General features: G+C 36.7%; 1 long non-coding RNA gene across 7 annotated transcripts in view; it reads left to right on the top strand.

The window, feature by feature from the left end:
- The window catches only part of LOC110134553 (uncharacterized), a 102,454-nt gene that overhangs the window by 41,480 nt on the left and 34,677 nt on the right, over nucleotides 1-26,297 (top strand). For all 7 annotated transcript variants that reach the window (XR_011483069.1, XR_011483064.1, XR_011483066.1 and 4 more), the window contains one exon: nucleotides 26,091-26,295. This is a non-coding gene — a long non-coding RNA (uncharacterized lncRNA). The remainder of the gene's footprint in view (nucleotides 1-26,090; nucleotides 26,296-26,297) is intronic.

Raw genomic sequence — 26,297 nt, 5'->3', positions numbered from 1 at the left:
TGGCAATGCCAGGTCTTGTGATTTTAACTTTTAAAGATCTTCTGTTTATAAAGTTAGAAATTCAGATGTTTCTGTGAAACTAGTTGGTAACGTTCAACAATGATCCTTTGTTTAACAACCTTCTCCCTCTAACATACACACACACACACACACACACACACACACACACACACACACGAGAGTTGTGAATTCTGACCTATGGATTGTGACCTCAGGTTTAAATGAATAATGGAGAGTGAATGTGTCTCTAATCATCTGAAATTACTGTCAATGGCATATAAATCAGCTCCACTCTTTGGTGCACAGGGCAAAATGTGTGTGCGTGTGTGTGTGCGTGTGTGTGTGAGTCGCTCATTTGTCTCTGACTCTCTGTGACCCCATGGATTGTAGGCCACCAGCCTTCTCTGAATTCTCCAGGCAGGAACATTGGAGTGGATTGCCATAGGGCAACTGAGCCCAGATTTCCTCACTGCAGGCAGATTCTTCACCCTCTGAGCTACCAGGGAAGCCCACAGTGCAGAATACTAGGGTAGAATATCAAATGATGTAAATGGTGGTCTTTATGTTCCTTGTCACTAGATTCCTAGACATGTTGCTTACCCTTTCACTTTTTTCATGTCTGTAAAACCCATTGCAGCCTTCAGAGTCATATTTGCTCACTTTTATGTTAAATATGTCTCTCCCTTGCTCAAGATCTTTTAAGTATTTCCCACACAGACATCAAACTCAAAACCTTCTTTCTCTTTCTCTTGCTTTGTGTTCCTTTTCACTCATACCACCTGATCCCTTCTTTCTGTTCTACTCTTTGTTCCTACATCTTACTAAGAGCCAGCTCTGTCTTCTTCATGTACATTGAACCTTCTGAGCCCATTTTATTAACTGTCAGTTCTCAGAGTTCTTGAGAACCACAATACACAATTGCGGAGCTTATAGTTATTTTTCATGAACTTCCAGAAATTTTCTTAAGCTGAGCAAGAAATCTGGGTCTTGTTAATCATTTATTAGTATGTCCCTCTCTTACTAAACTATATTGTCTCAAGCCCAATGGAAATAGGTGTCAATACCTGATTCAGAATGCACACACACACTCACTTAAATTACTAGGTTTAGTCCAAATTTAAATGGCTGCATTTCCTAAAATATACTTCATACTTTACATTATCATTTTCATTATAATATTAAAATATTGTCCTAAAAGTATTATTAGTGCAATAACTTTCCTGTGTAATGGATGTAATATCATAAAACCCCAGCTTTTTTCTTTGGCTTTTTTATTCCCATAAAAGGACTCTTGAGTATTACTGTGTGTCATTTTAGAAATATGAAGAAAAAGTTCTTAGACAGAATTACATTTGTAAAAAGTGGTCAGTTTTATTTATTCTTATATTTATTTTCACTATATCTTCGAGGCGGCTTCCCAGGTGGCCGTAGTGGTAAAGAACCTGCCTGCCAGTAGAAGACACCCAAGAGACTTGGGTTATATTCTTGGGTCGGGAAGACCCGCTGGAGGAGGAAATGGCAACCCACTCCAGTATTCTTGCCTGAGAATCCCATGGACAGGGGAGCCTGGCGGGCTCCATGGGGTTGCACAGAGTCAGACACAACTGAACATGCATGCACACACACATATTTTGGATACCCTAGTGCATATGGTTTCAGACTTCAGTTTGTTTTCTCTCTGGGATATGAAGGTAGGGAAGGTGAGAGCTTCACTTTCACTTACTGCTATACTGAATTCTGTCCTTTGGAAACATAGCAAATGACCCTCAGACTGACTTACTAAGATTAGAGAAGGAAATGGTATAGGAAGTAATATAAGAATGATTACCTACTTGGAAACCTTGGCCACCTCTGTTGGGAGAGCCTCTCATTCTGATTTTCATGTTATGTTCACTGTTATTTCACTTTGCTGTTGATGGCTTGTGAAAGATTTTAATTGAAAAATATTAGGTTCTCATTGTCTCTCTGAAATTTATACTTTCAAATAGGTGAAATCTGGTTGTCAGGTATGTGCAAATTATTTATAGGTGTCTAAAGCAAAACCAATCAAGGTAATGGTTTTCCTTAAGATACAAAATGATTAGGAAAATATTAATACTTAACTCCTATTATTCTGTTTATAGAATCACAGGTTAGGGTAGAAACAGTTCTGACTTAAGAATGCATGGTTAAGGTAGAAACAGTTCTGACTTAAGAATGCATGATGAGTGAGAACGCAAATCTTCTCAAATGAATGACTGCTTGCCAAGAATTCAGGCTTTGTCAAAAGTTTGAAGAAAAGTTGACAGCTACATAGGATAGTGTTTAGATTTCTTCTACTGTAATACAGCAAATACTTGGATGTGACAACAAAGACTGAAAAGGTTTACAGTGGAAACTGAGATTCTCAACACTTGTCTTCTGCAGTAGTGACTATTTCAGGCTTCTTACTATGACTGCAGATGGTTCCTTTCGTGAAAATCATAACAATATATGGTAACAATGCCATGTATTAGTAACTCTCATTCTTTTGACCCACCAACTAACAAAATGTACACAGTTGCTGTTGTATATTAATCATGGGGGTAATACACAGGTGACTTCTGTTTTAGTAAAATCACTTGTTTTTATTCTTCTAGAGATTTCAATATAGTACAAAGAACACTTTCAGAAGTGGGCTTACATTTTGAGATCACTGCCATGACAGTTTTTTAAATGAGTTTAAGAAATATCCTACTTATATTGATTTAATTGCCAAAAAAAAGTTAAAAGTTTGATTTGTAAATTTTCTGACAGGACAGAAAGAAAGTATGGTCAGATCTGGGTACCTGAAAAGCAGTTTATTTTCTTATGCATTGTCAAGAGGATAAATACACAATGAATTTTATATATGAAGGTATGAACTATTTAAAACATTTATTGACTTCTGTATATATGAAGTCATTTTAATATTAAAAAATTATTTTAATAAAAGGCCATTATAGCTATTGTAAATACATTTAATGATAAGTTATATTCTCAATATATAGAAATTAGATAAGTGTACTGAAAAATATAAACATATATGACTATATAAGATTTTATATTATAATTGACAGCAATATATTCATTATCAAGCAGTCTTAATTGTACAAATATGCCCCATAAATATAGTTTATAAATGACTTAAAAATCTACTGTCTTTATGATATATTTACTTAATTTGTAAAAGTAATGTTTGTGTTTAACCTGGTAGATTATTGAAATGAAAATAATGGTGAATTTCTTTACCTTACTGAATTCCCATCATTAATTTTCAGTGATTAATGTAAAATATATATGCATCAAAAATGTATTAATTTGCTTTTTCTGACTTCTGTCTATAACCGAGGCACTCTGCTAAAGCTCTGAAGATACAGAGATGAGTGAGATAAATTCTCTGTCCTAAAAGACTACATTGTCAAATCAGAGTGACAGGAAAATGGAGACATTGTCACACCAGAAGTTAGAGAAGGTTTATTGGTTTCAAGAACTCTGTGGGTAACTGAAAAAGGTTTCACCTAGAAAGATGAAATTCAAGCTGCTTACTAAAAGATACAGAATGAAGACATAGTGAGAAAAGCATTCTAGGCAGAGGGGAAAAGTAATACCTGCAAAGGAACCTCACAATTACGGTGGGAATTTCAACATGGTGAAGCTTGGAGTGTATGTGGATGTGAAGGAAGAGAGGTGATGAATTAGGAAGATGTGATGAGGCCAGATGGCAGTGAGCTTTGAATGCAAAGGAAAGGAATCTAAAATTTCTAATCTTGTAAAAAATAGTCAACCAAGGTATATGATTATATTTTTGTTTTTTAAACAGTCTTGCGGTTTGAAATGCTTTGTTGTTATTATTTCTAAAATGGTTTACTGTCACCATGAGAAAAAATGTGTTTACTGGCTAAAAGGAAAAACAAGAGGGAACATTAAGGATGATTTTATAAGCTTCTGGTGGTGGTTTAGTTGCTAAGTCATATCCAACTCTTTTATCCCATGGAGTATAGCCTGCCCGGCTCCTCTGACCATGAGATATCCCAAGCAAGAACACTGGAGTAGGTTGCCATTTCCTTCTCCAATAATTTTCTAGCCTCCCCAAATAGTAAAAAAACCTGATTTTAAACATAATTGTAAAATGAAAAAAAAAAAAAGATTAGATACAGTAAACATTCCTGAGTTAGTATTAATAAATGTTAGTGAATGAGACAGAGAGAGGGAATCTCTAAGGGTGGCACTGAATGTTCAGGTTTAGAAGATTTGATGGATGATAATGCCATTATGGTTAATACTGGATATAGGAAAATGTGCTGGGGATAGGGAGGGAAATAAATACTAAATTTGAAATACTTGAAAGGAATCCTAGTAGAGGTCTCCAGAGATTAGCATTGTGAGTGTGGAACTCAAAAGAGTTGTGACTATTCATTATTATTTGTGCCTTTTGAGGCAGGCAACTCTACCAGAGGATGTAGTGTTTATTTAGCAGTTGAGAACCTTTCCCCCAAACCCCAGTCGAAGGGAAGGGATGAAAGTATGGAAGAGTCCCGCAGCTAGAAACTTGGCAAACTAGCTCACATTTAAAAGACGAGTAGAATGGAAGTCTTCCCTGGTGGCTCAGGGGTGAAGAACCTGCCTGTCAATGTAGGAGATGCGGGTTCGATCCCTGAATCAGGAAAACCCCCTGGAAAAAGAAATGGCAACCCACTCCAGTATTCTTGTTTGGGAAATCACATGGACAGAGGAGCCTGGCAGGCTACAAACCATGGAGTCGCAAAAGAGTCAGACACAACTTGTCAACTAAACAACAATAATGACAGAATGGAAGGGTCTGTCAAGGGAGACTGAATGAATCCAGCGAAGACTTAGGGGAAGAATGGATTTTGAACAGAAGGGAATCTTACTGATGCCAGATTCCACTAAGCTGCCAATCAGCATGGAGATTAAGCATCAGCCTTTGACTAGGAATAATGAAGTTTATGGTCATCTCAAAAGATTGAATTAGCAGGAATGTAAGTCATATTATAAGGGTGGAATAATAAATATAACTTGAGAAAGTGAGTCAGTAAAGGCAGGCCACCTTCATTTTCTACACATTTGGTATTGAAGGAAAGGAGGGAAATAGAATGGTAGCTACCAGTACTGGTGGGATCAAAGGAAGGCTCTTGAAAAAGTGATTTGAGAACATTTTGTTGGGAGTGATGTTTGTAATGAAAGAGAAACAGAAGAGAAGCAGATTACCTAATGGAGCAACTCCTGGTGGAGATGGACGAGGATACAGTCCACCTGGAAAAGGGATCTTGGACAAAGAACCTCTCTCCTCCCAGAGAGGAAGGAAGAAGCTTAAGATAATTGTCAGATGGTAAAAGGAAGAGGTTTCTACCTCTTTGGCGCTTTCATTCTTTAGAAGGTAGGAAGCAAGGTAGTCAGCTGACAGTTGACCAGAGAGGAAGAGTAGTAAAGATCTGTAACAGCCTGCCTGGAGGACCAGGACAGAGAGATGAGTAAGAGTAAGCAAAAGGAGTTTTAAAGTTATCCCTTTGTAGTGGCATCAACCTGCCCAGTAGTGCAAGATTTTTGAGTATCACTGAATAACATTGGAGCAGAAATAGAGCAGAGCTATTAGTTAAATCATCCTAAGTTAGAACTTGATCCAGGGGTATGACAAAGACAGTAGGGCAAAATATTGAAGTCTGAAAGTGGTCATGTAATTATATAGCGAGGGAGAGACTAAATAATCAAGATTTGTAACATTGTTTCTATTTTGCTTCCATCTTGGCAGTTTTAGGCAGAAAAACTTAATTTATTCTAAGTCAGCTCTAAAAGAAGACAAATATTTAGACAGGGAATCAGCTTGCCTTCCCTTCTAGATTCATCATTGTGTAAGGCAGCATAAGTGGAGGAAACCTACACTCACTGGCTTAATTTTCTTGAGTTTTTGCAGTAAAATGGGTTCTCAGAAAGTTCATCATTTGACTAGGATTTTAACCAGGACACCGTCGTTACTTTGTCTCAACAGCTATCTTTGTAATTGCCTGAATTCACACTTGCATTCTGGCTAGTAAGGGATAATAAAGACAAACCTTTAAGAAGGGATAGTTATAAATTTATTTAGAATAATTCCATTGTGGAATACAGCTTTTATAGGAATAGAGTTGTAGGAATTGTGGGAATAGAGTTTCTTCTGTTGGTGGTCTTAAGTTGAACCTTTAATTTCCTGTCTCAGAAATATGTTGAAGTCTGCCTTCAAATAGAAAGAGCTTTGTCATTAGTACATTCTCTGGGGTGTGACAAAGTGGCCTGCACACTGGACTTGCTGGTCTGATTTCTGCTCTCAGCCACTTAAATCCAAATATGTTGCTTTCTATCTTAGGACTACAATGTAATCAGCATAAAAATAACTGCTTTCCTCCAAGGTTCAGGCTGAGAGTCTGCAATTTAGGGGAAATCATCTTAAAATAAAATCCTTTTAGACAGACAATTAAGATGGTTTTACCTTCTCTCCGCACCTTTCCCTTTCTCCTGCCTCCCCCTTTACTGAGTGAGGTCGGAATATTGCAGAAGCAAATACAGGTTGAATCAAACAAATCTTCCTTACCCATCACTCCAATCCCCAGCACAAGTAAGTGCCCAGGCTTGATGGAGGTGCCTCTCCTCTCTGTTCTTAGTGCAATGTGATGCATTCGCTTGTTCCTCTAGCCAACAGACATCTATTAGAGTGCCTACTGTGATAGTCATGTTTCTGGGTACTGATGACATCTGTGAACATAAATGATTCTCTGTAATGCTATTTTTACCCCCACTGTGTTGAAAGTTTACGTTCATATTTAGGTCTTACCCACTAGACTGAACGTAGCTGAAGGGAAGGGATTAAACCTTATTTCTTCAAATCCCCGTAATCTAGCACAGTATTTGACATGTAGTGGGTGACCAGAGCTCTCTTGAGTACATTAATTGTATTGTGAATAGCTCAGCTGACATGAGCTTGCTTACACTCTGAGACTTATAATGGAGGAAGCATATTTATAGAAGACTTGGATTAACTGTCTAGTAAGACATAGTGATCTGCCATGTTAGAATCAAAGACATACATTTAATTAATTTGATTTGTTTGGTGGCATCAGAAATGAAGCAACTTCATAATTTTGATGAAAGTTACAGTTGAACTATGAGAAATATTTTCTGAGAGTGACAACAAAATATGGAAGCATTAGAAAATCCTATTCATGAAAACCAGAGAGGGGCAAGTTAAACTCTGAGAGAAAATAAAACCTTTGATTTTCATCATTGCCATCTAATAGGTGATTTCTATGAGTCACTTATTCATTTTGTAATTGAAAAAGTCATAAATATGAATTGAATATCCACAAAATCTGTTGGAAATGAAGATGAAGCCATCATGTACTTTCATTATCTAAGAAATTGAATTTTCAAGATAGTTGGTACATTGTACGGTCATAATGCCATGATTCAAACAAGTGATTGTCTAGTTTGTCTCAATAGAGTCCTAGCCTACTTAAGGGGAACATTTTTACTAAATCGGCATTGTTTGAATTTTTTGGTCAAAATCACCTTGATCTTTTGTCACTTAGGGAGTTACCAAAAACCTGGTAAATGATGAAAACTTTTGTCATGCATGTTTACTCTATGTGACACCTACCAAAATGGTTAATTTAAAAAAAAAATCAATTTATTGCTAGCCTATTTTGATTTACTCCCACCAAACAAGTAGATGTGCTGAATTTTTTATGCACCTTTTTTTTACATTGAATTTGGTAGTTGATTTGTGATTGCACAAACGGAATTTATTCACATGGAGTCCATGACTGGGATCTTGTTTCTCCTCTTGTAAACTTTTTTTCTGCTTTCTACCTCTGTCAACTTCTTCAGTCATAAAGACTGAAAATTCAAATTCTGACATAAATGTCAAATTTGAAATTTCTTTTATTATTTTGATCTCTAACTGAAATTCTAGAGCAGAGAAGGAAAGTTATCTTAATAAGAATTGTTTTCTACTGAGAACATATAATAAACTTTTTGGTAAATCATACTTCTCATTATCAGGAATATACAAATTATTCTAGAAGGTCTCTCTTTAGAAATCCTTTGCCATTTTTCCCTTTCATATGCTTTCAATTTTCCAAGGAAGAAGAGCATGAAATAGTGAAAATGTATCGGACTTGGCCCGAGGTACCTAAATTTGACTCTCACCCTGAAATTTTCTTATAGTGTAAGCCAGGGCAAGTTGCCTCAGTTGTCTCATGTATAAAATGATGAGTGTCATTTTGAAAAGTAAATGTAATAAGTAATTATAGCAGGACTAAAAGTGGGATGAGTAACCTATAAAAGGGGGCTTCCCCATGGCTCAGTGGTAAAGAATCGCCTGTGATGTGGGAGGCCTGTGTTCGATCCCTGGGTTGGGAAGATCCTCTGGAGGAGGGCCTGGCAACCCACTCCAGTATTCTTGCCTGGAGAATCCCATGGACAGAGGAGCCTGGACGGCTACAGTCCATGGGGTCGCAAAGAGTCAGACACGACTGAGTGACTATGCACAGCACATTTATAAATTGGAGTATCTCAGATGACAATGCCATGAATTTTCTGTAACCATGTGTATGGTAAACGGTGTGCTAAGAGAAATGGATGAAGAAACTAGATAATGTCCAGAGAAGAAACAGGTCAAAAGAAGTGACAGGTGACCTTCAGTATTTAGGGGGTTGATTCAAAGGATAGGCAACAGACTGACTTTACATTGTTCTGAATATGGGACTAGATGGGAGATTGGAATTGATGTGTACACACTACTATGTGTATAAAATAGATAACTAATAAGAACCTGCTGTGTAGCACAGGGAACTCTACTCAAGATTCTATAGTGACCAACTGGAAAAAGAATCTAAAAAAGAATGAATATATTGTAACTGATTCACTGCCGTACAGCAGAAACTAGCCAACATTGTAAATCTACTCCAATTAAAAAAAAAAAAGGGACTAGAAGCAGGAGTGACAGCATTTTAAAAAGGAGATTTCAGCTTAAGATGGGGAATATTCGAGGTAGATGAACCTAAAGCCTATTTTACAAAGTGAAGTACATCAGAAAAACAAATATCATATATTAACATATATATATGAAACCTAGAAAGATGGTGCAGATGAACCTACATGCTGGACGGCAATAGAGAAGCAGACACAGTGAAGAGACTTGTGGCCACAGTGGGGGAAGGAGACGGCGGGATGAACTGGGAGAGTGGCATTGAGGCATGAATATTACCGTGTGTAAAATAGACAGCAGTGGGTATTGGCTGAATGACAAGGAGCTCAAACCCGGTGCTCTGCGAAACCTTTGTCTACTACGCAGCAAAATGAATCATCTAGACGTGTACACGTGTGTATTCATGTACATGTGTCAAGTCGCTTCAGTGGTGTCTTGACTCTTTGCAACCCCATGGACTGTAGCCCACCAGGCTCCTCTGTCCATGGGATTCTCCAGACAAGAATACTGGAGTGGATGCCATGCCCTCCTCCAGGGAATCTCTCTGACCCAGGGATCAAACCCATGTCTTGTCTCTTATGTCTCCTGCATTGGCAGGCAGGTTCGTTACCACGAGCACCACGTAGAAAGCCCCTGCTTATACAATATATTCCCTCTCTTCAACTTCCTTCCTGTTCAGGTCACTACAGTACATTAAGTAGAGTTCCCTGCATTATATAGTATGTTCTCAGTTATCTATTTTAAACATAGATGCTATACTTCAATTTTTAAAAAAGCCCCAGAGCCAGTGTATTTCCATTGAGAGTATATCTATAGGTTTCTTGTCTTTATGTTTTCATACAATTTTGCAACTCTAGAAGTATCTCTTTACCTGGTAAATTTTATAGGTAAAGAAAAAGAAACTTTTCCTATTTATCAACCATGTTCAAGAAATGTTTTCCTGGTCTGTGATTTCACTTTTGTTTTTTAAAATGGCAACCCCTTGGAGATTCACCTGTCTAAATCCATTTTCTTTTCAGGATTGGAGATGACAGGTTATTCTAATACCTAAATATTAATTTCTATGGCATATCTGTGTATTTCGTGGGCTAATCTGTGAATTTTCTGGATTTCGATTAGCTTGTCCTAAACTCCTGGCAAGCTAAATTTCTCTAACAGTTTTCAATTCATTGCATTAAATGCCTGTTCAGCCTTGGAAGATATATTGATTTTTTTTTTTTTTTCCTCAGCAAAGTGACAAATACCATTTTCATGACTATAATAGAGATTGATTACATTTTATGGCACACGGAGAGAATGCTGATCTTAGTGAGACAACCTTGGGGCTTACAAAAATGAAAAAAATCATTTGAATTAATAATGTGAAGTTAATGAATTCATTGGTTGCAAATGAAGCAGAAGTGTTTGGCAGAAAAAAAAAAAAGAAAAATTCTGCAGCTGCACAAATACTAAGAAGAATTAAGACCAATTTCAATACTTTGGAAGTGCTGGTTTTGTGAAACCTTTTTATTTATTTATTTTTGTGAAACCTTTTTAAAAAGTTAATAGTAATGGTTCTTAAATCCAAAGCTATGGCATTAACTCCTAAGCATACCCGGGCAGATTGTTTCTGATATGATTTATGTAACCTAAATTTAAAATGGAACCAGTTTCCTTTTTATCCTAATTTTCTCAATGGGTAGGCTTAAACTAGGACAAATGTTATTTTATTATTATTATTATTATTATTATTCTGCCTTTCTGTATAAAACCTAAAAAGATATTTAAAAAACAAAAACTATGCACATGTCATAAGCTTAATGCATCCAAAGGGTGTATACTGTGTTTGTTGAGAACAAATAGAAATAGAGAACAAAGGTATGTATTTTAAGGTGTTGAAATAAGCGATGGTGGACCTGGAAAACACTGCTAAGAAAAGATTATTGAATTATTTTCTCTGAGAGAATCTTTAAAACAAGGACACCAGCTCCTATTTGTTTAGGGACTATATCCGTTTATTCATCTTTCTCAGCTAGCATTGTATTTGTCCCCCCTCAGCTAGCATTGTACCAACCATCCTACCTAGCACATAGGAGGAGCAGAATAGTATTTGCTAAATAAATAAACAAGTTACCCCAATAGCTACTGCTGCTGCTGCTGTTTAATGGCTAAATTGTGTCCAAATCTTTGCAACCCCATGGACTGTAGTCCACCAGTCTCCTCTGTCCATAGGATTTCCCAGGCAAGAATACTGGAATGGGTTGCCAATTCCTCTCTAGGGGATCCTTGCGATCCAGGGATCAAACCCAGGTCTCCTGCTTGGTAGACATCTCTTGCTTAGCAGGCGGATTCTTTACCACTAATCCACCTGGGAAGCCCTCCCTGATAGCATAAAGAAATAAAAATCGTCATAGCAAACAATGTTTGTTGAGCTGCCAGTATGTGCCTTTAGAGCTTTACCTATTTGATTCTCAGTTTTTCAGTTCTTCCATTACTACAGGGTGATAAGTCTTAGGGCAGGAATGGGGCCTCTAGCATTGATAAAGCTGAAGAATTCATAGTCTAAGAGATGTGCTTACATATGTGTTATAGTTATGAGGAAATACGGCCAAACCTGAATGTTTGGGAAACACCAGAGAAATTATTATGAGTATTTTTTGTGGCCCATTCTTTTATTCTATGGTTGTACTATGCATAGTAACACTATTTTTAAGATGTTTTCTAATTGTTTCATAGGTATGTGTTTTGTCTCGTTATAAGCTTTTTGTTGATAAATAATTTTTGGTTCATCCTAGATGTTCTCTGGATGAGCCTGATTGTAACCTTGCATTCCAAGGGTTCAAAAATCTTAAGTCGGTAAGAGATGAAATCTCCAGTTTTAACGTATTGATGTCAAAATAATGCAGAAACTGCTCCAGCAAAAGCTGATCATTTAGCAAGAGAAAACTTTTAATATAATTTTTTATTCTATTGAATTTTTCAGTTTTACACTTATAGAAAGGATACTTTTGTTGAAGAACTCAATGTTTGCTTAAGTATTCTCACAGTTTATAAAGCTTGACTTTATTTTTTTTTAAAGCTTGACTTTAAAAGTAAGTTAAATAAAATAACAGCTGTAAGACTTGCTAATTGCCATCAAATTTTATAAAAACCCTGCAGTAAATAGTTTCCTCCTTATGATTTCCTATCTGAACAGTCTTTATAAAGCTGTTCCTTTCACTGTAATGTAACAGGCAGCAAAGATAACAAGTGTACCATTAGTACTATTAAATACATGAAAATATGATTTCATTTACATTATAACTATTTTATATTTTACTTTCTCCCTCATGTTTCTTAAAATTAGTTGGGATTCAGATTAAAGCCAGTTGCATAAAATTGGAAAATTAAACCTGAGAAATACATAAATTATCTAACTATAAATACATGAATTACCTAACTATATTTCATGATGGAAATTATGTTTTTTAATAATGTGTAAGAGTTTAAAGATATTTCATAACTTTAAAAAAGTTATATAAATTTCTTAAAAAAATTGCTTTGTTGTTGCAGGAAAAACCTATCTTTAGTGTAGTATAAAATTAGTGATTTAAATAGCATCTATTGAATGAAATTATGAGAACAAATTGCTGTTACACTTAAATGCAAAGTAAATGTTCATATTTAACATTCCCACAGGGTTTTCCCTCAGCTCAGCCGGTAAAGAATCTGCCTGCGGTGCAAGAGAAGTGGGTTCGATTCCTGGGTTGGGAAGATCCCCTGGAGAAGGAAATGGCTACCCACTCCAGTATTCTTGCCTGGAAAATCCCATGGACAGGGGAACCTAATGGGCTGTGGTCCATGGGGTCGCAGAGTCGGGCACAACTAAGTGACACTTCACCTCTCTTCAACATTCCCATAAATTATGTTGGGATATTTTATGGGAACTAAGCAGTTAATAGTATTAAATCAGAGAATGAGTGAAGGTGGTCTTATGAAAAGTGGCTAATGAATGATTGAAAGTGAAAGCGAAAGTTGTTCAGTCCTGTCCGACTCTTTGTGACCCCATAGTGACTGTATAGTCCATGGAATTCTCCAGGCCAGAATCCTGGAGTGGGTAGCCTATCCCTTCTCCAGATCTTCCTGACCCAGGAATCTAACCCGAATTGAACCGGGGTTTCCTGCAGTGTAGGAGGACTCTTTACCAACTGAGCTATCAGGGAAGTCCAAATGAATGATTGCATTGTGTAATTACGTACTTTAATCTATAAACTTTAATATTAAGGGTATATATTTATTTCATACAATTTAAAAATGTAAATACAGTGTTTCCTCCATCAAGTGGAAAGATTGGTAGATCATTAAAAAGGAAATGTTTTTGTAAAGTAGAAGTCAGTATGTGCATTGATAACTTTTCTGAATGATTTTAAAAGCCTGCAATCCTATTAAATTTTGAGAACTAATTAATTAAAGTGAAAGGAAGCCAGTTTCCCCTCCACAGCATCTTCAAAAGTGATATTTTCAGAAGTTATTTAAAATCTTTAACAAGCATTTACTAGGCTGTAAATACTATATTTTTAGCTACTTAGAAGTTAAATTTTAAAGTTTTTTAAGTTACTTAAAAATGCGTTTTCTCAGTTATAAAATCCTAAGTGATATAGACACATGTAAATTAAAATGTGAAGCCCTACCCTTCACTTCCATTCTCTAATTCCATCACTGTTAACAGAACTTTTTCTGTAAACAAAGAAACATATGAATATACATTTTTTCCATCAAAAATTGAATTATTATATACATTTTAAAAAAATAATTTGCACTTAAAATTATTCACCTTAAATATTGTTCTACAATAACATAAAGTTTTGGAATTTATGACTGTAACCAAGTAGTTTCTGCAACACTTATTTAAGCTGATGTAGTTCTCTTAATGTTCATGTGAATTAACTTCCCTTTTTCCTGAGTATTAGTGGTTATACGAGCACCTACGTGTGTGTGCACAGGCATGTGCTTTGTCTACCCTCATGCACCTCTATGGTTGCTTTTCTAAAGCTAGACTACTAGAAGCACTATTTCTTTTGTTAAAAGTGTGAGCATTTAAAGTTTTGTTAGGTTTTATCAGTTGCCCCTGGAAATGGTGTGCCGATTTAAACTCTCAAAATATATATTAATAGTTGTTTTCTCAATACCTTCATCAGCAATGAATATTATTTATTCTCTTAATTTTTAAGCACTATCATAGTATTTATGGATGATTTTCTAATCTCTCTAGTGATTAACCAAACTAATGTTTAACTGAAGGATTAGAATTGTGTGAGACCTTCCGAAAATGGGCACTTTAAACAGAATTATCAGAGGTAGAATAGTGTACTTTTTAAAAGTTTTTCTTTAAGGAAATAGTAATGTCTTATAAAAATCAGTTGAACTTCAAATCAGTCTTAAAACATATTGGAGTATTGATACGAAGGAATTTCTGATGAGATTTTGGATTAAAGCCTTTTGAGAGAGAAGAAAATATCGATTTTTATTTGGAGGAGAGGTGATTATTATCACCACACGCCCAGTTAAAATAAGAAATTCTGGGTTGGGCCGCTTGCCCAGACTTTCTTTTCGTCTCCATGTTCTCCATTCCTCAAGTTCTTCTAACATGCCCTTCAGTTCACATCTCCCTGACTTTAAAGGTTCCCTGTTACCTCTAAAAGATGAAAAATAATATCATAACTTGCAAACTTCTTCAAAAATCCAGTTTCTCAGGCCTCATCCCTGAAGATTCTGATTCACAAAATTTGGAGTGGGTCAGATCGTCTGGGTTTTCAATAGAAATGCCAAGCGATTCTCCAGACTACATCTCGAGGAAGACTGGAGTAAACTAGCAGCTAGTTTAGAACTCTCAAAGTCTTCTAACAATTACCTGTTAAACCTCTTCAGGTGAGCTTCTCAGGTGTCTCAGAATAATTACCTGTTAAACCTCTTCAGGTGAGCTTCTCAGGTGTCTCAGTTGATAAAGAATCTGCCAGCAATGCAAGAGAAATGGGTCTGATCCCTGGATTGGGAAGATCCCCTAAAGAAAGGATCCAGTATTCTTGTCTGAAGAATCCTATGGACAGAGGAGGCTGGTGGGCTACCGTCCATGGGGTCAAAAAGAGCCAGAACTGACTGAGTGGCTAGCACTTTCACTTTTTTCAAACCTTTTTAAGCCTACATTTAATGTCTGTCTAGTCAATGGAATGGTGTGCTGTCTCTCAAACTGGATTCTGGGTTCTTCTATCTGTACTGTTTCCCTAGAAAACCAATCCCCCTCTCCACTTCACTTCTCTCTTTACCTTATCCCTCATGTTCTAATCCAATCTCGCCTGCTAAACAAAGACTTCTATTTCCTCATCCCACAATGATCCCCTTCTGCAAGAATTTATTCCCATCATGCATTTGGTGTTGTGCTGTAGAATTGTTACTTATGGTTCATGTGTAATTCTCTGTATCTCTCATTGTGCCTTACACATAATCAACACTAAAAATGTGTTGGTTGGCTGGTTGAGTGAGTGAGTGATAATATAATTAGACTAATAGGGAGCAGGTCAGAGATTGCACTTCAACCCCATGAAGCCACTTCTTGACATTTTGCAACTTGTTCTCCTGAGAGACTTCCTTGCTCTCACTTCAAATTGGATTGCTTGTTTTGGTGAATAAAACAAAAGCTAATGCTTACCATTTATTTAGGTCTGTTAATTACATATTTAAATCACCCTGTGTGAAGTGCTTGAGAACATTAATCCATAGCAGAGCCGGAGTTTAAAAATTAAACGTGAAATCTGCTGTTACAAGTCTGGACAATTTTTATCCCAGCAGGTCTGGGTTGCTAAAGGCCTGGATGTCTTAACTTTCTTAAAGTAGGTTAGCTTTCTTAACAGAAAAGTATTTTTGTGTTTGGAATAATTTCTTATCAGAAGCTACAAAATAACATTGCGGTGAGGTCTTTAGAATAAATGTATCATTTGTCATAGGCACAGCGCTTGAAGTGCATTTGGCTTCTGTGCTGTATACTTGCTATTTAGAATCAAATTACACAATCTGGCATAGCTATGAGTATAACCCAGAACTGTGTTCATAAGAACATGGGATATACTTAAAAAAAGATAATTTCCTGAGAATGGAAAATGGAGCTAGCATTTATTTACTAATATTATTCAATATTGTCTCGAGAAACACTATTCATTTGAAAAAACTTAATCATGAGGTAGGCATTGTCCTAATACTGTTTACTGAAATAGGAAAATTTGCACTATATATTTTTTTTCAGTTTTGAAAAGCAAGCACTTCGTAAGTCACCTTGGTAAAATGGAGGTGATTTATTAATTTGTCATTTTCTGGGACTGAAAACAAGATCTTGACAAATAAAAAGACGTCCATTGGACATGTATTCTTTTCTCTTCAGACTAGTGGTTTAGTACTTTAGTGGAACGTCTTGGCCAGGCTGGTCTCCTGTAGGTTTGACTGTGGAGGAGCAGGTGTGCGCTTCCAAAGTGTCTTTACAAGTGTCTCAGTGGGGCTTCCCTCCCACGCCTCTGCAGGAGACAGCTCATCTGTTTAATCCTTATGTTTTAGTCAACCTTTCTTATTATGCAGACAAGGCTCCGAGGCTCAGCTGGATCTTGACTCTCCGGATGAATTGATGGGGCTCTTTGATCTTGACTGTGTATCGCATCTGTTTCATCTTTCCTCTTCATGCATAGTCTTCCAAACTCCAGTTCTAGCTGGTGCTCTTAAAATAAATGGATGATTATAGAAACAAATAAAAATTGCCATTTAAAACTCAGGTAGAAACATGTCCACTTTTCTTGTTGGACATTTTTGTCACTGTCCTGATAAACTTGAAAAAAAAATTCCCAAAGCAATTAAATGATGTGGCTCTGGAAGGGACCACCAGAGTTAAGAGTATTTCACTGTGTGTGTGTTTGAGTGTGCACACGCAGTGTTTCGTAGGACCAGACTTGCACACAAACTAAGAATGACTGATCTTTGCAATTTAGTTTATTGTACGTTAGCATGATATCTTATTGATGGACCATATTGAAGTAAGAGGCATAGCACTCGCTTAGAAAAATCTATCATAGAACTATAAAGACTCTGCAAGGCAATATTTCTCTTTTTGATTGGACTGAAAAAAGGCTGAGTTGCAAGGAAAATCAGTTAGAATCAGAACTAATCCATATGGAAAGATCATTCTAGGATATAGGATGCTAAAATAACATTTCTTTTATAAAAAAAAATCTAAAACAAAATACGGATGTAGCAACTTGTATGAGGTGGGAATGGAGGGATGTTGAGGGAACAGCATGGATTGTTTGCTTCCCTCATTAAAGCACATAAAGTTATGATTAATTGAACCAGAAAATATCAAGTTTTTATCTGAGTAACCTTTGATATTCTCATCTGGTATTTTGCAGACTTGTGTTAATTCTTTTTATTTTTAATTCCCCATGAATCTTCATTTAAGTGTATCACAGTCTTGTGATGATAATGTAATGTCAAAGCTGTCAGAATAATTCAGCTGAGCAAAATACTGATGTTTCCAGAAGCCCTTGAGAGGGTTATGAAAAAGTTTCTCTCTGAGAGGAAGAATATTGTGGTATGATCTGCTAGTCTATTAAACATATACTTTACCCTGCCATGCATACACTAAATATACTAATAACTATTGGTAAATTATCAGAATAAATACTTTCCTTCAAACCATTGAGATAAAAAAATATAAGGAATTTAATCCCTACTCATAACCCTATCATATTGCTGTTTTAAAAATATTCAGCTAACTAACTTACACTCAAAGTAACTCTCAAGCCCCCACATGGTATTCAACACTGCACTGGGGATTCTTTCATCACTATTCTTGTATTTCCCATATGGAATCTGAGAAGAACGGTACAGGAAAGAATAAGGAATGTTACTCAATCCTTCAAGCAGAACTACCCTGTACCACCCACTCAGTAGTGTTACTCTCCTCTAAACAGGTTGTCTTACTACCATCTGGAATGTGCTTTCCATGTATTTATGATACTTATTTACTTACTTCTTTCCTACCTACTTACTTATTACTTAATGCTTCCATTGGGGAAAAAAAAAAAAAGATCTAGCAACCAACCAAGCAAAGATACGTGGTTTCAGTGAGCTCCATTTAGGTGTCCTGACTTTATTTTCTGCAGTTTCTCATCTCCCATCTCATCTCCCAGCTTGACTGCTGTTTCTTCTGTATAGTTGAGACAAAAGTGCCTACACTCTTCTTAGTCTGTGATGATTCTGTGCTGCTTGAACTTCTGAAAGGTTTGGCCTTGCCCACATGAAGTGAGTCAACACAAGTCAAAATATTTTATTTCTATGCTTGTCTGTGATTTACATGTCCCAAAGAGTTACAGCTTATGTTAGAATAATGTCCATTTGGTTCACCAATGTAGCCCCCAGGTCAATTCAGTTTACTGTATTAGAATTTATTTAAAAGACTCTACATTGCTACCTGCACATTTCCTTATGTTCAACAGTTCTGACCCATATTAATTCTTAATTTGCTTCTTAAATAGTAATTGGGTCATTTGACCTCCCTTGCTGAGTCGCTTCGGTCGTGTCCGACTCTGTACGACCCCGTAGACGGCAGCCCGCCAGGCTCTGCCATCCCCGGGATTCTCCAGGCAAGAACACTGGAGTGGGTTGCCGTTTCCTTCTCCAACGCATGAAAGTGAAAAGTGAAAGTGAAATCGCTCAGTCTTGTCCGACTCTGCAACCCCATGGACTGCAGCCCACCAGGCTCCTCCGTCCATGAGATTTTCCAGGCAAGAGTACTGGAGTGGGGTGCCTTTGCCTTCTCCGTTGACCTCCCTTAATCCTACCTAAATGTGAAAGGTGATTTTCTTACATTATCCTCCAAAGAAGGAAGGGGAGAAAACATTTATATTTTGTATATATTGGTGTGTTGGTGGAGATGTGGTTTCTAATTTTCAGCTGCCATTGAAATGCCCTTGTACAGGCTCTCTGACATGTATTTTGGTCTATGACCATCATACATGTCTTCAATTCTTGAATATCTGTTGCATCTATAAATTTCCAGAGAATCTAAGTTATCCAAGGATGCATTATTGTCAACTCAGAAGTTTGAATAACTAATTAGTGGGCCATAAAATCAACTGAGTATGTAAAGCATGATCAGCATTAAAAGAAAAAGGTAAAAGGAAAAATAGAAATATCATTGTGCATTGCATATAATAAAAGTAAATACTGTTTCACAAGGAATATTTTTCACAAATATTTTGAGTATATTTGTGGTACTTGGTTGTGCTATGAATATTAATATTTTCATACTATGAATCTCAGTTTTGTTTTGTTTTGTTTTGTTTTCAAGCCTAAAAATCCGAACCAAAAGTGAGCTGGATCATATAGCTTGTAGGAATGTTTTTGCCTGTGCGCTGAGTTTTAGAATTTAGAGTATTATTTTACCATATTTGAATTATATTTTTCACCAGTTAACCTCAAGCAAATCAAAGGAATTCTCTCATAGCAATGGAAATAATAATGAAAGCTTAGCAGATGTTTCCAGAATTCTTAAGAGCTAGGCTGGATCAGCATACTGAGTGTACAGTGTTCTTACCAATCAAACTATTTAGTTTTCAGTAGTTGTTTTAGAAATATGAATATTTAGTTACACCAGAGAAAGGATTTTGTTAATACCTTGTTTTGTCACTGGGCCAGAGTGAATATAGACTATGGCTGTATACTTCTTTTATGACAAGAAAGGAAATAACAACTATCAGTCTTTTAAAATATCTCAAGGTTAAAATCTACCTTTTCACTTAAAAAGCCATTGTAAATGTGATCCTTTCAAAATGAAAGATATCATTAGGGTTTTCCCCCTTGCCTTTGTATCCACTAGGAATTAATGTAGGGAGGAAGTTCTATTTGTCCTTCCATTGCACACTTGCATTTACTTCAGAACTGAGAAATGTAAGTGCTGCTCCATGAGGTAAGCATGAGAGAAAAAGAAAATTATTATAATTTGGTTGCACACATGTGTATGGGGTTTAAGATTCACTGCCATGTCATTCTCACCCTTTGTGAAGTCCATGTTGGTATGTGATTGGTATTCTGCAACTAGTAGTAGTAGAGCCACTTCAGAGCTTGTCAGAAATGTGGGGTGTCGGGCTCCACTCCAGACCTGCCAAATCAAAGTCTGCATTTTAACAAGATCACCAAGTATATCACATGATCATGAAAGTTTGAAAAGTGCTGGTATGTAGGCTGAGTATTACCGATTACTATATGGACCCAATGGCATTGTGGCTCAGATGATAAAGAGTCCGCCTGCAATGCAGGAGACCCGGGTTCAATCCCTGGGTCAGGAAGATCCCCTGGAGGAGGGCATGGCAATCCACTCTAATGTTCTTGCCTGGGAAATCCCATGGACAGAGAAGCCTGGTGGGATACAGTCCATGGAGTCACGTGGAATCAGACACGACTCGGTGACTAACACACACACACACACACACACACACACACACACACACACACAGACCCATAGCCATTTCATGGGTAACATTTTCGCTAGAAACAAAAAATTGATGAGTGAAAAGAACCAGCAGTTTTCCATATCCTAGAGCTGCTGTGGGCCATCTAATGGTGTTTATAATTAATGACAATGCCACTGCTGCTCATCAGAGCACCCATTATCCAGTGCTCCCATGCCTTGGCCACTGTGTCTGCTACATCAGGTCACCCATTCAAGCATCTTCTTCGCCTACCAGTTGGATGCTGTTTTACAGATGAGGTAGTAGAGGCCAAAGATTGCCTGTTGTGAATCCAAGCATTTTGATTGCTAATATCTGTGATTGGTAGTCTCACTTTTTAAAAATAAAAAAGCCTTATTTGTTTCAGATAGGGATAAAATTCATTAGTTGAAAGAGTCCTATGAAGGTAACTATTGACACTTGTTTAGATAAAATTTTTAATTAATAATGAGTTCTAAAATTTGCATATTTGAAAAGACAAGAAAAGTCTGAAATTTTAATCCCACATCAAACTGTAGGGTCACCTACCAGCTCACAGTCTATTATATACTAGGCTTTCCTGCTGTGTTGCAACTTGTATCCCGTTGGCTCTAGATATTCTGCTGGCATCTAGGGAACTTAGCCTTGAGAGTGAACTGCCTGTCAGGAGACAAACGATTGTACATTTGTAACATGAATAAAAGATGCCTTACTTGAAACAACTCTGGAATTGTCCAGAATGTAAGAATGCAGTTTGTCTCTCATGTATGGAATTAAATCCTTATAAGGAAGAAAGACATCCTTTGAGAAAGGAGGTGCTGTAGTAATGTCAACATCTGGGCATTTACTGTATGAGGAAAATCAACTTATGTAACAAATGCTATTAAAAATTTTATCTCTGGGCTTTCTGTTTTGTTCCATTGATCTATATTTCTGTCTTTGTGCCAGTACCATACTGTCCTGATGACTGTGGCTTTGTACGAGAGCCTGAGGTCAGGCAGGTTGATTCCTCCAGTTCCATTCTTCTTTCTCAAGATTGCTTTGGCTATTCGAGGTTTTTTTGTATTTCCATACAAATTGTGAAGTTATTTGTTCTAGTTCTGTGAAGAATACCCTTGGTAGCTTGATAGGGATTGCATTGAATCTATAGATTGCTTTGCATAGTATACTCATTTTCACAATATTGATTCTTCCAATCCATGAACATGGTATATTTCTCCATCTATTTGTGTCCTCTTTGATTTCTTTCATCAGTGTTTTATAGTTTTCTATGTATAGGTCTTTTGTTTCTTTAGGCAAAAACCACTACAATATTGTAAAGTAATTAGCCTCCAACTAATAAAAATAAATGGAAAAAAATAATTTAAAAAAAATTATTGTTGTTCAGTCACTAAGTCCTGTCCAACTCTTTGTGACCCTGTGGACTGCAGCACTCCAGGATTCCCTGTCCTTCACTGTCTCCCTGAGTTCGCTCAAACTCACCATGTCCATTGAGTCAATGATACCATCCAAACATCTCATCCTATGCTGCCCTCTTCTCTTCCTGCCCTCAATCTTTCCCAGCATCAGGATCTTTTCCAATGAGTTGGCTCATCACATCAGGTGGCCAAAGTATTGAAGCTTCAGCTTCAGCATCAGTCCTTCCAATGAATATTCAGGGTTGATTTCCTTTAGGATTGACTGATTTGATCTCTTTGCTGTCCAAGAGACTCTAGCAAAAAAATTTTTTTTCTTTTCCTTTGTATCTATATGAGATGGTGGATGTCACTAAACTTATTGTGGCAATCATTTCATGATTTTTGTAATCCAGACCATTTATGCTATATAAATCATTATATCAGTTTTTATAGTGCTACATGCAATTATTAATTAATAAAACTGGAAGAAAAAATGAATTATTTAGAACTGGAAAAAATAGCATTGAAATGAGAGCTGGAAGCAAAAGTTGCCAAGGTCATGTTATGGCACAGAAAAACAGTGCTGTGTCCTTCAGATCAACTGGGCAAACATAAGCAGGTGAGCCATGTCTAGTAACATGGGGAAATGGAGGGTTTCTGGATTTTTTTGTAAAGAAACAAAAATATACTGACTGCACATTCAAGTAGGGATGATGAAAAAAATTTTAAGTGTTAAATTTGTTAGTTTTAAATAAATAAATAACACATAAATTTATACAATAGCAAGGAATATACAGTGAAGAGTAGTTCTCCCTCACTTCTGCTCCTCAAGCATCAATTTCCATACTAAAGCAACCATTGTCGGCAGTTTCTTGCATATTTTTCAGAAATATTCTCTTTATATACAGGCATTATGTACAAAATCCTTATTAAATTGGTAATGTACAATAACATGGGTCTGTACCATTCTTCTTTTGCTTAAAACAATCCCAGAAATAATTTCTTATCAGTATTTTGTTGATTTTTATGCCATACAACATTCTAATGTATGGATATAATAGAACTTATTTAACCAGTTACCTTTGGTGATATTTTTTAGATCATTCTCAGTTTTTGCTCTTACAAATAGTACTGCAACTAGGATTATTGGCCATATAATGTCAAGCATATGGAATATATGTATTCTTAGGTTTTCATGTAAGTAATCAATGTATGTACAATTCTTTATTCTGCTTTTTTCAGTCAGCATAGTCAGAAGAATTTGGTGTTCTCAGTCATCCTCATTATCACTTCATGACTGCATACAAGTAATTGCCATAAATAATTTAATAATATCTGCATTGGGGTACATTAGTTTGTTCCTATTTTCCCATATTTACTACTGCAGTGAAAAACTTTGTGCACATTTTAATCTCTTGGAATTTCATGGGGAAAAGTTTCTTTTTTCTTTCAAACAGTAAAGAGCTTTTTGACTCATTTTGACTTTCTGATTCAAAGTTATGTTCAAGGGAACTAATAGCATTATGGAAACACTTATTTAGGAATCTTATGAGAAATGTCTATTTTGAACTCTTTTAAAATATGAACTCTTTTTCAGTATTTTAAAGATATAATTTTGAATGAATATATACCCCAGTTAATAGATAGCCATCAACATAGCCATCAACATAGCCATCAGCATAGGGAGGCTGGCTGGTTGGTCTGCAGGGTACAGTTCTTGCCTTGGTGTAAGAGTTACCAGGTTCAGGACCCAGATGAGCCCTTTTTCTGGAATTCCCAGGTGGCACTAGTGGTAAAGAACCCGCTTGCTAATGCAGGAGACTAAGAGACAAAGGTTTGATCCCTGGGTTGGAGAGATCCCCTGGAGAAGGGCACAGCAACCCACTTCAGTATTCTTGCCTGGAGAATCCCATGACAGAGGAGTCTGGAAGGTTACAGTCCACAGGGTCACAAAGAATTGGACATGACTGAAGCAACTTAGCACATATCAACATAAGTCCAAGGGAATAATTTCTTTTGCCTTGTTAATTTTCAAAACACGTAAATTAGGCCTTGAGGAGGATGTGTGCAACAGTGTTCATTCTTCATAGCCATGTATTTCTCAAGAAACTACTATGTGCCAGACCCCGTGATGGCTACCAAGGCTATGACAATGATGTGATCGGCATGGCTCACTTCCTAACAGCATCTCTAAAAGCCTAATCTAAGATGCTTTGATCTTGACATTGTGTTACAACACATTCTTGTCCTCCAACATTTCCAATTTCTTTGTTCTTTTTCTTTTAGAGCATCTAACTCATTCCTTAATATCAACCCAACATGTGAAGAGTAGACAATATCTTATGCTCAAAAAGATACATATATATCTTAGAATACACATATATGCATACATATGTATTATATATAGCTTAAGAATCTCTGAAATCATATTTCTCCCTCCCTTTCTGAGATTTAAGGAGCACTTTAGGATGAAATATCTTTCTCTGTAGTTTGAGGGCTCTCTAAATAATCTTATCCTCACTGTCTATATTTCAGATTGCCTCTAAATACATTTATCTTTTCAGCAATTTAGCCTAAATAAACCAAGTGCAGGGACTTTGGTCCCTCTGTTACAGGAACATCTTAATGTGAAAATAAAATGTATATTTAGGCTGCACACCACGATTGATTAACACAGTGCCTGATAACTGCAATTTTCATGGGTAGAGAGAACCATTTTGGTCCCTTTTAGGGAGTCAGATACAAAGAATCCTTATGTAAAATTGCACCTCAAAATTGCATTTTAACTTTTTACGAAATTCTTCTATCCCAGACCTACTAATTTCTTGATAAATATAACTTTTATTATCATAATGTATTTTATTCGGACGTGGGGTGTCTTTTCAGGGCTGCTCCAGCAAAGCGCAGCCGCTGTTCCTTGTTTCAAAAGCTTTGCAGTGCAGAATTTTTACTTCACTGATGCTTAAATATTTCAATGGAGAAAATAATTAATTAGTAAATATTGCATCAGTTTAATGGCTTAACAAGCAGATCAAACTCTTCATTGACCAAGTGAATGTTTCACTTTCAAAGATACTGTCATATCATTTTAAGGAATCTTATGTTAGTTAATATGCATCTAAATTTTACTAAATTCTCTATATGTACATTTGTGTATATCTACACATTTCTATGGGCTTCCTTGGTTGCTCAGAGGGTAAAGAATTTGCCTGCTACGCAGAAAACCCAGGTTCAATCCCTGGGTCAGGAAGATACCTTGGAGAAGGGAATGGCTACCCACTCCAAGTGTTTTTGCCTGGATAACTGCATAGACAGAGGAGTCTGGTGGGCTACAATCCATGGGGTCTCAAAGAGTTGGACATGACTTAGCAACTATCACACACACACACATACACACACATACACACACACACTTCTGTATAATTCCATAGGCTGACTTTTAGATGGGAAAGTGTGTATTAGGATGTAATGATAACTATCTCTGAATCTAAAGTTGTATAAGTTATTCTTAGCAGAGATACCCAAATTAGTTTCTCATTATTTTGCCCAAATAGAATTTGCACTTTAATGTGAGGATACCTTCCAGTAATAGGAATTTATAGACTACTCTTCTTGATGAAAAACAGAAGAGTGGAGACTTCTTAAATTCAGCATACCCCTTCCATGAGTTTACTTAAAGCTATTTAGCCATTAAACTGGCTCTTCCTGCTAACAACCTGATCATAAGACATTACCAAGGTAGCCCAAAGGTGGAAAAGTAAAGACAAAGGCATCTGAAAATGGAAATATGGTAGATTTAAAAAAATTTTCTCCTTATTCTAATATTCCATATCCTTAATATTGAGGTTGGAGTCCTTATTGCAACTTTGCACATACCCTACTGTTTGAACTAAAAACCCCAGGAACTACCTGTCTGAGATCTGAATGTATTCTTGGTCCCAAATCAATCTTGTCACTTCTCAGGAAAGCAACAGAAGATAATAAGTAGTATTCACCTGATTGCTTTCCTGCTCCGAGACAGCTGGTGACGCGTGTCTTCCTGATAACCAGGAGTTTCAGATCTGAGGCAGGGATAAAGAGAAGCTCGGAGCTGGCAGAATCTAAATTTGACAGTCGATGGCTGAGGAGAGGGTCAGAAGGGATGGAATCTGTGACACGTATGAGAAAGGAACAAAATTTATCTGCTCTGGTTGCAATGATTAGATGTCTCTTTGTCTGGCTCTCCTACAGCGGTTGACTGATTGTACCTGCCAGCTGGCTAATATCATAATTAACAAAGTTGCTACTACGTCTGCAAAGTTTAATCGAAAAATTTGCCAGTGATATGATGGCATTGTCACAAAGATCACAAGGGACTCAGAGTCGACTTTCGCTCAAGGTGGAACGACAGAGCTGTGGAGGCAAAATGAGAAATCTTGAACTTGTTCAGCCAAAGGT

Source organism: Odocoileus virginianus, chromosome 23 (assembly GCF_023699985.2).
Source record: "Odocoileus virginianus isolate 20LAN1187 ecotype Illinois chromosome 23, Ovbor_1.2, whole genome shotgun sequence".
In the NCBI taxonomy this organism is placed as follows: Eukaryota; Metazoa; Chordata; class Mammalia; order Artiodactyla; family Cervidae; genus Odocoileus; species Odocoileus virginianus.
This window is presented reverse-complemented; position numbering and strand designations above follow the sequence as displayed.